Here is a 15541-nt window from a genome sequence, read left to right as displayed (position 1 = left end):
CTCAACCCCTCTCAAGCTTGAGAAGTTTAATTGGTATGGTTTTTTTTTAAATGCTATTGAAGTTTGAATAGTAGTGAAGAGTTACATAATTAATAAATGCTATTGAAGTTAATTTTCATTTATGTTTAAATTCTAATGATTCTTATGTAAATTCTCTCTCTCACTCAAGAAATGGTCATACTCATGACCCATTCTCAATCCAAATCAAGCTTTTCATAAAGCTTTTCCTTAACCCAAGATTAAGCTATGCTTGAGGCCAAATTAATGGCTTTTTCTTATGCTTTTAGTTTATGTATATTGATGATTCAATTCATTATGGATTAAGGATCCAATTAGAGAATCATTTTAATTATTTTCTTAATGATAAGCTTTATCCCTTAGAAAAATTGAGATTTATCAGTCATAGCAGCGGAGCTATGGCAAAATTTTTATAAAAATTATGCATAAAAAATTTTCATTCAAAGCATAAAAAGAGGACTTCCTACCATATTCTAGGAATCATCATCCTAGATTAATTGAAAGAATTTCATTATAATCATGGAGAAATTGAATTTTAATATTATGCATAAAGGATCAATTTTTATATCAAAAGTGTTATTTTTACCATTTTTATTTTCATGCATAGAAGTATGCATAATGGATAAATTTTTATATCAAAAGTGTTACTTTTATCATTTTTACCTTCATGCATAGAAGTATGCATAAAGGATAAATTTTTATATCAAAAGTGTTATTTTTACCATTTTTATTTTCATGCATAGAAGTATGCATAATGGATAAATTTTTATATCAAAAGTGTTACTTTTATCATTTTTATTTCATACATAAAAGTATGCATAAAAGAAAATTTTTATATCAAAAGTGTTACTTTTATCATTTTTAATTTTCATGCATAGAAGTATGCATAAAGGAAAATTTTTATATCAAAAGTGTTACTTTTATCATTTTTAATTTTCATGCATAGAAGTAGGCATAAAGGAAAAATTTTTATATCAAAAGTGTTACTTTTATCATATTGGATTTCATTCATATAGGTATGCATAAAAGATATTCTTTTTATACTAAAAGTATGATTTTCCTCATAAATGGATTTTATGCTTAACTTAGATGCATAAGAGAAATTCTTTTATTCTAAAAGTATAATTCCCTACCAAATTGAAATCATGCATAAGAAGATGCATAAAAGATTGATTTTAATTTCGAAAGTGTTAGTCTCCTTAAATGGAATTTATGTATAAATAAATGTGTAGAGAAATCTTATATCAAATAAAAGAATTCTCTTTTAAAAAAAAAAAAGATATGAAATGTGATAAGATGTGATAAGAGGTGTATGAGATGTGATAAGAATTGATAAGATGCGTATGGAAAGTGATAGGATGTGATAAGAGGTGTGATAAGAGGTGATAAGATGCTTATGAAATAAGTTAGGATGTGATAAGATGAATTAAGATGTGTATGGGGGGATGAAGTAAGAAGTGTATGTGATAGGATAAGATGTATATGGGTTGTGATAGGGCGAGAATGGATGTGATGTAAAAGATTAGATGTGAAGGTATATGGGGTTATATAAATGGGAATGTGAAAGTGGATGTATGTATGTGGATGTGTGGATATGGAGATGGGAGTGTGGATGTATGAACATGAAAATGGATATATGCATGAAGATGTATATGCATAGATGTAAATGTGGATGTAGATGTGGATGTATAGATGTGAATGGATGTGGATGTATAGATGTGAATGGAAATGTGGATGTGGACGTATGTGAATGTGGATGTAGATGTGGATGTATAGATGTGAATGTGGAATGTGGATGTGGATGTATGTATGTATGTGGATGTAGATGTGGATGTATAGATGTGAATGGGAATGGGGATGTGGATGTATGTGAATGTGAATGTAGATGTGGATGTATGTGAATGTGAATGTAGATGTGAATGTGGAATGTGGATGTATAGATGTGGATGTATGGGAATGTGGATGTGGATGTATGTGAATGTGAATGTAGATGTGGATGTATAGATGTGAATGTGAATGTGGATGTGGATGTATGTATGTATGTGGATGTAGATGTGGATGTATGGATGTGTATGTATGAATGTGGATATGGGATGTGGATGTATAAATGAGGATGTGAAAATGGAGGTAAGCATGTAGATGTGGATGCATGGATGTGAATGTGGATGTGGATGTGGATGTGGATATGGATGTGTATGTATGAATGTGGATATGGGATGTGGATGTATAAATGAGGATGTGAAAATGGAGATAAGCATGTAGATGTGGATGTATGGATGTGAATGTGGATGTGGATGTGGATGTATGGATGTGGATATGGATGTGAATATATGATATGTGATGTGAAGGAATCTGAAGTGAAGAGATGGAAAAGGAGGTGATTGGATGAGTACACATATACATGGAATGTGGAATAAGTAATGTGGATTAATGAGGGATAATGTGGAAAAATGAGAGTTAATATAGAAACTGTATTTGTAAACTGTTTGTAAATGCTGTTTGTAAATGGCTGTTTTATGTCAAGAATGCTGGGGAAGCATTTTGACCGTCTTGTGATTAAGGTCGTGGAGACCTAACTGATAAAGTTGCAACTGCTGACGGAGAGTCAATGGAGGACGTCTCGCGTAGCAAGGTCGATCGAGGTCTTGACCAGCCTCGGTTCGATTAAAATGATGAGCTTCCGGTACGGTGGATGAGGGACCAAGGAAGCGGCCTATGAGTGAAGCGCTAGGTCACCTGCGAAGGATCCTAGAGGGTGCTGACCATACGGTGCTCGGGCTCTGGGTCGCCTAGGATACCCACGCGTGCGTCGAGGAAGATATTGGAACAAGGAGTAAGAGTTGTTTTGTGAAACCGGGCATGGATCTGGTTGACTGACCTTGCTGGTCCTCAACGGATGAGTCCATGGCTCTTTTATATGGATCTGTTGGTTGATCTTGCTGATCTTCAACGAGAGTCCATCTTGATAAGTGATTATATTGCCGAGTATTATGGGCTAGGAACTATGGAAACGGCCTCTGTGTGGACAGGTGGTGAGCGTTCTAGTTGCCAATGATGCCATAGATACTCTGATGAAGGAATGATGGGAAATTATGAATCAACTGGATAAATTGGAAGATTGTGATCAGTGGTACTATGGTTTCATTAAAGGATTGTTTTAAAGTTAGCTGATGCTAAGAAAAAGGCAATTTTCATATTGGGTGTGTAAGTGGTGTGGCTAGTTTTATGTTTGCATGAACTTCCGGCTAGGGGGCCTTGGAACTCTTTTCCTTGGTACCCGGGACAAAACCTAACCAAATTCCAAATTGGATCCCATCACTACAGTGGTTGGGCGGTTGGCTAACCCATGGGATCGGATGGGGTTAGGCTGGACTGATGGATCCGTAAATCGAGATTTAATTTCTGTTATTACGATAGATGAAGTAAGTCCCGGATAGTAATTGTTCTATGGATAGGAATCAACGGCTGTGCCTCTTGATGGGGAAAAAAGCGTTGATCCCAATGATCCAAGTGCAAGTTTCTTCCTTGATCCGACCGAGTATCTTTATAGGTGCAGTTGGATCAGCGTGATCAGTAATGATCTTGACTACGTTAGAGTAAAAAATTATCCTGGTGGAATCGCCCGTGCTTTCCGGGTAAGGGAAGTTTTTTCCGGGTTCGGTTTTGGAAAAACCGACGGATTAGTCTCTTGTCCGGATATCCGTGGACGAGGCCCCGAATGTGGGACCCCTGTCCCGTGCGAGAAGTGCTACTTCCGCTGCTAGTACCCGAATCCGTTGCTCGGTGGGAACAGGGGGATCTCACATGGACTCTCGTTGAAGATCAGCAAGATCAACCAACAGATCCATATAAGGAGCCATGGACTCATCCATTGAAGACCAGCAAGGTCAATCAACCAGATCCATGCTCGATTTCAGAAAACAACTCCAACTCTGTTCCAATATCTTCCTCGACGCACGCGTGGGTATCCTAGGCAACCCAGAGCCCGAGCACCGTATGGTCAGCACCCTCTAGGATCCTTCGCAGGTAACCTAGCGCTTCACGCATAGGCCGCTTCCTTGGCCCCTCATCCACCGTACCGGAAGCTCACCATTTTAATCGCACCGAGGCTGGTCAAGACCTCGGCCGACCTTGCTACGCGAGACGTCCTTCATTGACTCCCCGTCAGCAGTTGCAACTTTCTCATCACGACCTTAATCACAAGACGGTCAAAATGCTCCCCCCAGCATTCTTGACATAAAACAATCATTTACAAACAGCATTTACAAACAGCATTTACAAACAGTTTACAATACAATTTCTATTTTAACTTTCATTTTTCCACATTATCCCTCCTCAATCTACATTACTTATTCCATATTCCATTTATATGTATACTCATCCCATCACCTCATTTCCATCTCATCACTTCAGATTCCCTCACATCACAATTGTATATTCACATCCATACATCCACAACTATATGCGTGCATTCACATCTACATGCATACATCTACATCCCTATGCATACATCCACATCCACATTCTCATTCACCTCCATACATCTACATCTACATGCATACATCCACTCCACATTCACATCCACATCTATACATCTACATCTACATGCATACATCCACCTCTACATCCACATCTACGTCTAGATACACCTACATCTACATGCATACATCCACATCTCCATTCACATCTACATCTATACATCTACATCTACGTATACATCCACATCTCCATTCCCATCTACATCTATACATCTACATCTACATGTATACATCCATATCTCTATTCACATCTACATCTATACATCTACATCTACATATATACATCCACATCTCCATTCTCATCTACATCTATACATCTACATCTTCATGCATCCACCCACCTCCACATCCACATCTACATCTATACATCTACATCTACATGTATACATTCACATCTCTATTCACATCTACATCTATACATCTACATCTACATGTATACATCCACATCTCCATTCTCACCTACACCTATACATCTACATCTACATGCATCCACCCACCTCCACATCTACATCTACATCTATACACCTACATCTACATGCATACATCCACCTCCACATTCACACTCACATCCATACCTCTACATCTACATGCAAACATCCATATCTCCATGCATAATAATATTCTTTTAATTAATCTAGGATGATAGTTCCTAGGATATGGTAGGAAGTCCTCTTTTTATGCTTTGAATGAATTTATTTTATGCGTGATTTCTATAAAAATTTTGCCATAGCTCCGCTACTATGACTGATAAATCTCAATTTTTTTTCTAAGGGATAAAGCTCAATATTAAAGAAATAATTAGAATGGTCTCTAATTGGATCATCAATCCATAATGGTCTCTAATTGGATCATTAAGAAAACAATTAGAATGGTCTCTAATTGGATCATTAAGAAAACAATTAGAATGGTCTCTAATTGGGTCATCAATCCATAATGGATTGAATCATCAATGTGCATAAACTAAAAGCATAGCAAAAGCCATTAATTTGGCCTCAAGCATAGCTTAATCTTGGATTAAGGAAAAGCTTTATGAAAAGCTTCATTTGGATTGAGAATGGGTCATGAGTATGACCATTTCTTGAGTGAGAGAGAGAAATTATAAAAACCATTAGAATTTAAATATAAGTGGAAATTAACTTCTATAGCATTTATTAAATTATGTAACTCTTCACTACTATTCACCAATTTACTTCAATAGCATTTAAAAAAACCATACCAATTAAACTTCTCAAGCTTGAGAGGGGTTGAGAAGAGAGAATCATTGAGAAATCATAGAAAAGATCAAAATTCAATATACCTACCTTATGATTTGCTTGATTCTTTATTCACGGTAGAGGCCCCCAACCAATCAATTGGTTTAGTGTATTGATGGAGCCACCAATGGGGATTAAAGAAAGAGAGAAGTATCAAAAACTAGTGAATTATTAAAGAATTCACAGTTCTTGGCTTAGGTAGAGTAGAGTAACAATGCCTAAGACACTCTATATTTTGGCTTAGGTGGAGTAGAGTAATAAAGCATAAGACACTCTATATTTTGGCTTAGGTGGAGTAGAGTAACAAAGCATAAGACACTATATATTTTGGCTTAGGAGGAGTAGAGTAACAAAGCATAAGACACTATCTAATTTGGCTTAGGTGGAGTAGAGTAACAAAGCATAAGACTCTATCTAATTTGGCTTAGGTGGAGTAGAGTAACAAGCATAAGAGCCTATATCTTTTGGCTTAGGTGGAGTAGAGTAACAAGGCATAAGACACTCTATGTTTTGGCTTAGGTGGAGTAGAGTAACAAGACATAAGACACTATATATTTTGGCTTAGATAGAGTAGAGTAACAAGGCATAAGAGACTATGTTTTTTTCAACAAGGGGAGGCTTCTATTTATAGGAAAATTTGAGCTCCTAACCAAACAAACTGATTCTAGAATTTTCCAAGTCAGTTTGGTCACTTTTTGACCATTTTTAGGTCAGTTAAGCTAACTTTTTGGAACTAGACTTGAATGAGGAGAGAGGAGAGATAAAATATCTCAATTTTTATGAGTTTAAAACTCATTCAAGCATGTGAAATATGCACCTCCTTTAAAGAATTCCCCTTCCTTACATATGTGTCAAAATTGTATTGCTCATAGTTTTTTACTAATAAACCTTGTACATTTTCAACTCTTCATCTTATGTGAAATATGCACCTCCTTTAAAGAACTCCTCTTCCTTACACATGTGTCATAGTTTTTTTTACTAATAAGCCTTGTACATTTTCAACTCTTCATCTTATGTGAAATATGCACCTCCTTTAAAGAACTCCCCTTCCTTACATATGTGTTTATTTACTAATAAACCTTGTACATTTTCAACTCTTCATCTTATGTGAAATATGCACCTCCTTTAAAGAACTCCCCTTCCTTACATATGTGTTTATTTACTAATAAACCTTGTACATTTTCAACTCTTCATCTTATGTGAAATATGCACCTCCTTTAAAGAACTCCCCTTCCTTACATATGTGTTTATTTACTAATAAACCTTGTACATTTTCAACTCTTCATCTTATGTGAGCATTTACTCATTTTTGGGTATCTTCTTTTACAATTTGGATTTATCTCCTCCCTACACATGGATTGATGCTATTGGCCCATAGGAACCTTAATTGGACCATAGTCTAAAGATTTATGAAAATCTAGACCCTTAGGCTAAGGTTCTTTATACCTATTTCCAATTAATTCCAATTGCACATTGGAAAATTTTTTTTAAATTTCTGTTTCAGGGGAACTCATCTGAATTATAAGAGATATTTTTCTATCCAAAAATATTCAAAATCTGAATATTCTCTCTCTAGAATATTTTCTCTCTCTAGGTTAAAACAACCACAAACAAGATCTCTTATATTTCAGAAAAGGGAATTGATTACAGGGGAATATACTAGACATCAAAAAGGGGGTTGGGGGAGGAATCTTACACTCGTGTATTATTATGATGCCTTTGCCAATTACCACAACCTCTTTGGCTCCCCATGCCTCTAAACTGGCCTCTTCCACCTGTATGTTATTGTTGTGAATCTTGGGACTGTTACTACTGCTAACCATAATTCTGATTACCTGTTCAGCCACCACCTTGGCCACGTTCATGACCTCTACCTCGTCCTCTACTTGCACTTGTGTAGAAGGCATGCTGATCTGAGCATAGAGCACAGAGCATAGAGCATAGAGCATGGAGCATTATGAATGTATAAAGCATTATCTCTTTATGCATGCATAGACTATGCATATTCTATGAATACATACATAGCATGCTTTATGCATGCATAGAGTATAGAGGATGCATAGAGTATGCATGTTCTATACGTATTTCTCTCTTTATGCATGCATAGAGTATGCATTCTCTATGAATATGGGCAATAGAATACATACTATATGCATGCATAAAGAGAGAAATATGCATACTCTATGCATGCATAAATAGAGTAATATGGGAAGAGCATAGAGCATGCTTCATACATAGAGCTTGTTCACATAACTAACCCTAAACCCCAACACCCAACGGTGAAAACAAGAAAAACCTAAATAGAAAAAGATCTTAAATGTGTGAGATCTTACCTTAAGTGGTTGAGAAGAGTTAGGCTCAAAAACGAAGGGACCTATAATATAAAATGAGAAAAGAAGATAGGCATGAAAACATTAGGCTTAAACATTATGTGTAAAAACCATTACTCTATGCATACTCTAGGCATGCATAGAGCATAGAGCATGCATACTATATGCATGCATAAAACATGCTCTCTTTATGCATGTATAGAGTATGCATGCGTAGACTATGCATACTCTAAAGTATGCGTGTATAGACTATGCATTATGTATAAAAACCATTACTCTATGTATACTCTATGCATGCATAGACTATTCTTACATTATATATGCATGCATAGACTAGGGCATAGAGCATGGAGCATAGAGCATAGAGCATAGAGCATAGGGCATAGAGCATGTAATATGCTTTATGCATGTATAAAGTATGTATGCTCTATGCTCTATGCTCTATGCATGCCTAGAGTATGCATATTGTTCTCTTTATGCATATTGCATATTTCTCTCATTTCGTCTCGGGAGTAAGGTCGTCTCCAATGAGTTTACCAAACCTCAAGTGCATGAGAATGTGATTTGATAAGCTAAATCACTACCCCAATTTAAATTTTCATAAGGTTCTGTTGATTTGAATTTTTAGATCGTGAAACTGCGACTTGCAGTTCACGTCGTGAGATAGCAGGGAATTATTCATGCCGTGAAACCGTAAATGGTTCGTGTTCGATAATTTTTTGTACTTTCACGTGTTAATATTTGCTTTGTATTCTAGGTTTGCGTTGCCCTAATCAGATTTGGTTGGTCTTAATTTGCATAATAAAAGCACTTTCCTAACATTTACCTGCTGACAGTCCTTGGTTCGTGAACTACACTAACAGTTTACGTCGTGAAGTAATAAGCAAGGGTCCACGCCGTGAAACAGGGAATGTTTCATGTCATGAAGTATGAAATGGTTCACGCCATGAAACAGTGGATGGTTCATGTCATGAAGTACTTTTGTGCTAATTCATGGAATAAGATTCCTTAGGATCCGTTGTGTCAGAGGTGTCAGGATAAGGTATCCTATTGTTAGCAAGGTAATCCCAAACATTGCGGCACTGATTGTGGAAGGCCGTTCACGCCATGAAGTAGCAAGAAATGGTTCACGTTTTGAATCGTTTTTTGCACTTTCATGTGTTTGGCCCCCACATTAACATAATGAAGTTTGGGTATAATTCACCTATTCAGATGTTGCATAATAGTTGTGCTAGGAGTAAGGAATGTAATGCAAATTATAAGTACAACCATTGGCTTCTTATTTTTATAATTTTTATGATTTTTTTGAAAATAAAAATACAAAATAGAGTATCGTACCTACTCATTCAAGGGTGTGGAGTCGAAAAAGAACAAGAAAAACAGGCCTCTATAGCTTCCCACTCCCCCAACCTTGGAATCACTAGCACAAAACAGGGGCACCATAGTCAAAGTAAACACCTAGCAAACACATATGCTCTCACCGTGTGCTCCTGAGATTCCTAAATGGATGATAAACAAAGTTGAGGACATTTCAATTAAGTATGTGGGTGTTGATTTTGAGGAGGAGGATAATCAGTTTTGGAGTTTGAAAAATGTCGTTCAGACGTGGATTGTGATTATTAGGAGTTGAAAGCGGAGTCAGAATACCGTGTTGTCAGTCAACATCTCATGTGCAGGGTTTTTGCAAGAGGAATTGTCAAACAAGGAGTCAAGGTAGCGGAATTGCAAATATTCAAAAGGACAGCACTCATGAACGAGGCCGTCCCATTGCCACGTGTGAGAGATTTTTGGTGGTGTGCATTTTTTGGGAAATTTCAGTCTACATACGGTGCACTGAATGAAGCAAAAGGAAATGATATAAGTGCATGGGCGTGGTGTCACCATCCATCTCAAATCAGCTCATGTAGGGCGATGATGTTTTCAGAAAGTCTGAGGCAGAAGCAACTTGCGCTCACACAGGAGCACACAAGTGAGTCAATCACTCAAACAAGGTTGATGAAGACCGCCATGGAGGAGCTGTTGCGACCGAGAAGGGAAAGTTTCCAAATGATTGAGGAGAGCAAGGAAGCAGATTCGGGAGGAGAAGACAACCCAGAGGAGATCGATGTCTAAGAGGGATTGGATGTGCAGGACAAAGAAACCGAGGTATGGCTCAAGCAAATTGGCTTCTATGAGTTTGCATGCTTACCATGGGCTGCATGGGAAAAGAACGAGTTCGCAAAGAAGCAACTGTGTCATGTGAGGGAGAATGTAGGATACATCACAAATGACAAGGAGGTGACACCAAAGCTTGTGGAAGAAGTTTTTTGGGTGGTTTCGTTCATCCAAACATAGAAGTTGAAGAAAATCTCTGATGCTCTGATGCAGGCCGAGTTTTGACCCCCAAAGGGCACAAGGTCATACTATATGGTGAGGAATACAGACAAGCTGAGGAGTACCCATCTATTTTGGTACTTAGACAAGGTATGCATTCGAGCTAAGATATCCTATATGTCAAAGGAGGCGTTTGCACCCCTCTACAATGCTGAGAGAGGGATGAAGATGGATTGGGCTACTTTCATCTATGACAAGATGCAGTTAGGGAAAGTTCGTGATCAACGCAAGCTAACTTCAGTTTGAAGTTAGCACCCTACTTGGCGGCAATCTTTGGATATGCATTTTTGCAAGCCCACTATTTCACCGATGTCCCCATCAAGGTTTAGCAGAAGCGTGGAGCAGATGACGGTGGGGGAAGCGAAAAAGAGAAAGCTAGAGTGGGAGCCATCGGCATCAGACAAGAGAAAGTCTATTGTGCGGATTTACTTGAAGGGCCTGAAGTTAAGTCCTCCACAAAAGCAAAAAGAAGGGGGTAAGTTCAGTTTCTTTCCCCAATTGCCAAGTGTTTCAAAGCCGGATGCAAAGACAAAGACAATTACAGTATTCCCTAAGAGGTTTGGGGAAGTGTCGGGGGAGCAGACCCTCTAGTGACGGCATCGCAGAAGTTAACACCATTTGTCAAAGTGCCAGTTCGAGTTTGCCAGAGATTTTTTCAGGTGTAGGATGCAATTCAAAGCCTATCTGATTTGAATCTGTTCATCAAGAACCAGGAGGTGCTCTTAACACCGGAAGCTTGGAAATTGGATACTAAGCAAGTTGATGTGTTGGAGAGAGAAGTGCAGAAGCTGTAGGACAAGTTGGAAGAAGAGATGGAGGAGAAAAAAAGCTTGCAGGAGGAAGTGGAGTGTGTAAGTAGGAGCTACAATGCATGCCAAATATGTAGAGCTTTTAAGCACTACGCAAGATTTTGCAGTGTGGGTGGATGGCCTAAAAGCAGCCACAGAGTCTCAATTTCATCAAATGGAGGAGAGGATCACTCAATTGATCACAAACAATAACTTTTTGCTAAATCGATTGACGCCCTTGGTGGAGATGGAAAAGGCAGCCTTAGATGGGCAGGCAGTTACTGGAGTCCTGGTTGTAGAAGCGGATGTGGATCTGTTGAAGAAAGAGGTGTTTTATTCAACTCAAGATTTATGGAGGCAGGCGACTACCATTTTTCAGGAGCATCTGTCAGTGCCAATAGACAAGTTTAAGTCTTGGTTCAAAGCAACAGGTGAGGAAGTGCTGAGGAAAGAGAATCGAGAGCTGAGGAGTACTGTCGCGGAGTTGAAGAAGCAGCCAGAGGCAAAATGGAGTGCAGCAATGGACCAGATGGCAATATTATGGGATGAGACACTTGATAAACAAGATGATACTGCAAAAGGCAAGCAAGGTGAGTCTTTGGTGAAAACTGTTGTTTTAAATGTTCAAGATGATGCAGAGCCAGATGCAACAAAAGGCAAGAAAGCAGAAGTTGGATTGGGTGCAATGGACAAAAGTGTTGGCAAACCCATGGATAAGGCAGAAGGTTTGGCAGATCAAGGGATTGTGAGTCCGAAGTTAGCCTCTGGCTCAAGCCACACCGGGCTGTGTGCAGGTGTTTAGGGGATGAACTTAGGAGGATTATTATTTTGTCATATGATATGTAACCTTAGGGAAATCAAATGTGACTTTTGGGATAGGAGAAGTTGGAATGTCTTTTGGCGTTGGATATAAATCAGCAGTCATGTTTGTGTGCAAGGAGGATGTAGACTGAACTGTGTTTTGGGCAATAAGGAAGTCAGCAAGTTTGTTGATTTGTCGGTTGATGTTTATGTTTTTGAAGCTTTGACACTAATGTTTATCACTCTCATTAATGGAAGGTGTTTCTCTCTTTATAGTACTCTGTACAATGTTGTTCAACTTTGTTTATCTTAGAAAGAATATGGAAGTTAGAGTTTTTTTTGTCAAATCAGAAGTCGGATTATTTGTCATCCTGTTCAATCTGCTAGGAAGTTACACTAGTTTACAATGAGACTAGAAATAACATCAATATCCATCAAATTAAAATATAAAAATAGAGATTAGTGTAGAGAATGAGGAAATGTATACTATATAAACATAGAGATTAGTGTAGAGCATGAGGAAATGTATACTATATAAACATAGAGATTAGTGTAGAGCATGAGGAAATGTATACTAAATAAACATAGGGATTAGTGTAGAAAGCATGAGGAAATCTATACTATATGTGAGAAACAAGCTACACAGGCTTTGCAAGCTCTATAATCTAGGCAAAATTATGATTAAATGAGAGCAATAGGGCTCCTTTTATAGAAGTGTTCTTAGCACGCTCTTACAGCAATAGATAGAAGAAGCATTTGACTTGAGACTAAGCCTAGATGTCTCCATATGGACGCATAGATAAAAGAAGAATTTAACTTGAGACTAAGCCTGGATGTCTCCATATGGACTCATCTTGAAGTTGAACATCACTACATCTTCTGCCTCAAAGACTTTAAACTTGGGACTAAGCCTAGATGTCTCCATATGGACTTATTTTGAAGAACATCACTACATCGCCTTCCTCAAAGATTTTAAACTTAGAATTCCAATCCATTTAGAGCTATCTTTTTTTTGGGACCACAATTGCTATTCATGTACTATTATGTGGCCTTTTTTCATCAAGTTTTAATGCATCATGGAGACTAGCCACATATAATCCATACATGACTTTTTTTGGAAAGCCCCATGCAAACACCCATTTATAGAGAAGTCCTTTTACACAATAACTTAAAGGTTATAAGGGTGAATCCCTTTGCTATTGATTTGAGACAAAATCTGTAAATGTGCTCGTGGCATCTACAACTACTACCTCTGAGCCAAACCTTATGACCTATAGGCCATATGATGGAGTTGAGGTTAACTCTAGAGACACAACTCGTGTACCCTTATCATTTTGCAAGTAGGGAGTGTTCATGTTGATATCCCTATTCATACAGCTCCTATTGCACCTGCTACAACTGTTACATCAAACCACCCCTTGCACAAGTGCTTATGCCTAGTGGTAGGGCATTAGAAGAAGTGCAAGTGGTAGAGGCATTGATCCAAGCTTCTAGAGCAAAGGAAGAAGAGACCTTGCAATTGGTACAATAATGATTAGTAGCCCAATCAGCCCAATATGAGTCCCATGCGAGGACTACACAAGTAGTGACCGATAGTAATTAGAAAACCTCTAGATGTGCCAAGTGTCCATCATGGAAGAGACTGAGGCCTCCACCTATCATAGTTTGATCCTTGATTGGTTCAAGGGACAACTACCATCATACAGAAACCCTAATCCCATCTTAGAAATGGATTTTCTACTCTGAGCGACACCTACTTATGGAAAGGAGGTCATGAATGCACCTTTAAATATCCCCAAATTGTTACCAATACAACTATAACAACCCAATTGAGTGGAGATCCTGAATTGTTTGAAGCAATGAAAACTCTCCTTAATGGAGAACTCAATGTCAAATTACCACCATTTGCTCACATGAGTAAGGCATGTCCCCCATTTGCTCACATGAGTAAGGCATGTCCCCCATATACAATGGAGACACCTTAAGTTGTACCTGAATCGATAGTCCTAGTGGAAGAAGAAAATACCAAATCCATGGTCGAAATTCCACTTAATAAGTTGGGACAATATTTTAAAGGTGATGAATCTAATGCACTACTACCAATTATGGCCAAGGGCATCACAGTAATGGGAGTCCTAGATGGTGGTGTGGGAGTGAACATAGTCATCAAGAAATGCTAGGATAAGATGGCAAAGCCACGTCTAGAAGTCTCAAAAATCATTGTCAAGATGGCTGACAGGACTGTCACCAAACCAATTCGGGTGCTACGAAATTTGAAGATCAAGGTTCTTAAACATCAAGTCAAATATACCTTCATTGTTATGGACTTTTCCAAACAATAAGAATCATATGAAATGATCTTAGGACACCCATTCATGAGATAAGCAAAGATGGTACATGACTGTTCTAAAAACCATGTCTACCTCCAATTCGATGATTCCATAGCTAGGGTTGATCTTGTAACTAGCCGTGTACATCCCACGGGTAGTGGAGGACTTTTTGAAAACCATTCATACACTACCACTCTTCAACCCCATTGCAATACTGGTATACTTGTAGAGAAGAGACTGAGGCAGGAAAGGATCTAGCCCACAAGGATGCGGATAAACAAGCTATTGAGAATGAAGATGATCTTAACTAGATACATATGATGGCTACAGCCGATAGCTAGGGAGCTGGAGGATCTACTTGGGCTAAATGTGATAATGAGGAGCTCCTAAAAGTTGTTCCCCTACAAATTATTTGTGCTCTATCTTCCAATACTGAGGGGATAGGCTATAGTGAACTTGAGACCACATGGGACTCAAGCTCAAGAACAAATAGTGATGAGGGGTCTAAAATAGAGACTGAAAGCAACACCAACTCCTCAGATACCACAAGAAAAATAGAGCCCACAACATCCAAAGAAACTACAAGTAGTAGCTCTGAATCTGATATGGATTCCCAATCTAAAGAAAGGGAGGAAGTTAGTCAAGATGCTAAGGTACATCTTTGAAGATGGAGAAGATGTAAATGCTATGCAGTGAATCATCATAAAAGGCTGCAAGAAAGAACCACTACCACCCAATGGCTCTAGTACATGGGTACATAAGAGCTACAAAAGTTCCAGACCACCCCTAATTGATATAGCTAAGGTGGAAGTCTCTAATGAACGAAAACCAAGCCACTCCGCTAGAAGGAAACAAAATCATGAACTTGTAGAGAAGGAATGAGAGGCTAAAGCTGCAGCTAAAGCAACTAATGAAGGAAAGGAAAATGAGCCTGATTTGCACACCCAGCACACCTGAGTATTACAAGTCATACACCATAGGGGAATGAAAGTTAGTGTTAATTCCAAACACAACCCCATAAGTGATGGTGGGTGGAGGAGTCTATGACAGGCTTGCAGAGGTCAAGGAAGTAGACTTGGCTAAACCAAGGGAAGATCCTAAGTATGTCTA

Source organism: Cibotium barometz, chromosome 33 (genome assembly GCF_041138505.1).
Source record: "Cibotium barometz isolate CiBa-2024 chromosome 33, ASM4113850v1, whole genome shotgun sequence".
NCBI classification, from domain to species: Eukaryota; Viridiplantae; Streptophyta; class Polypodiopsida; order Cyatheales; family Cibotiaceae; genus Cibotium; species Cibotium barometz.
This window is presented reverse-complemented; position numbering follows the sequence as displayed.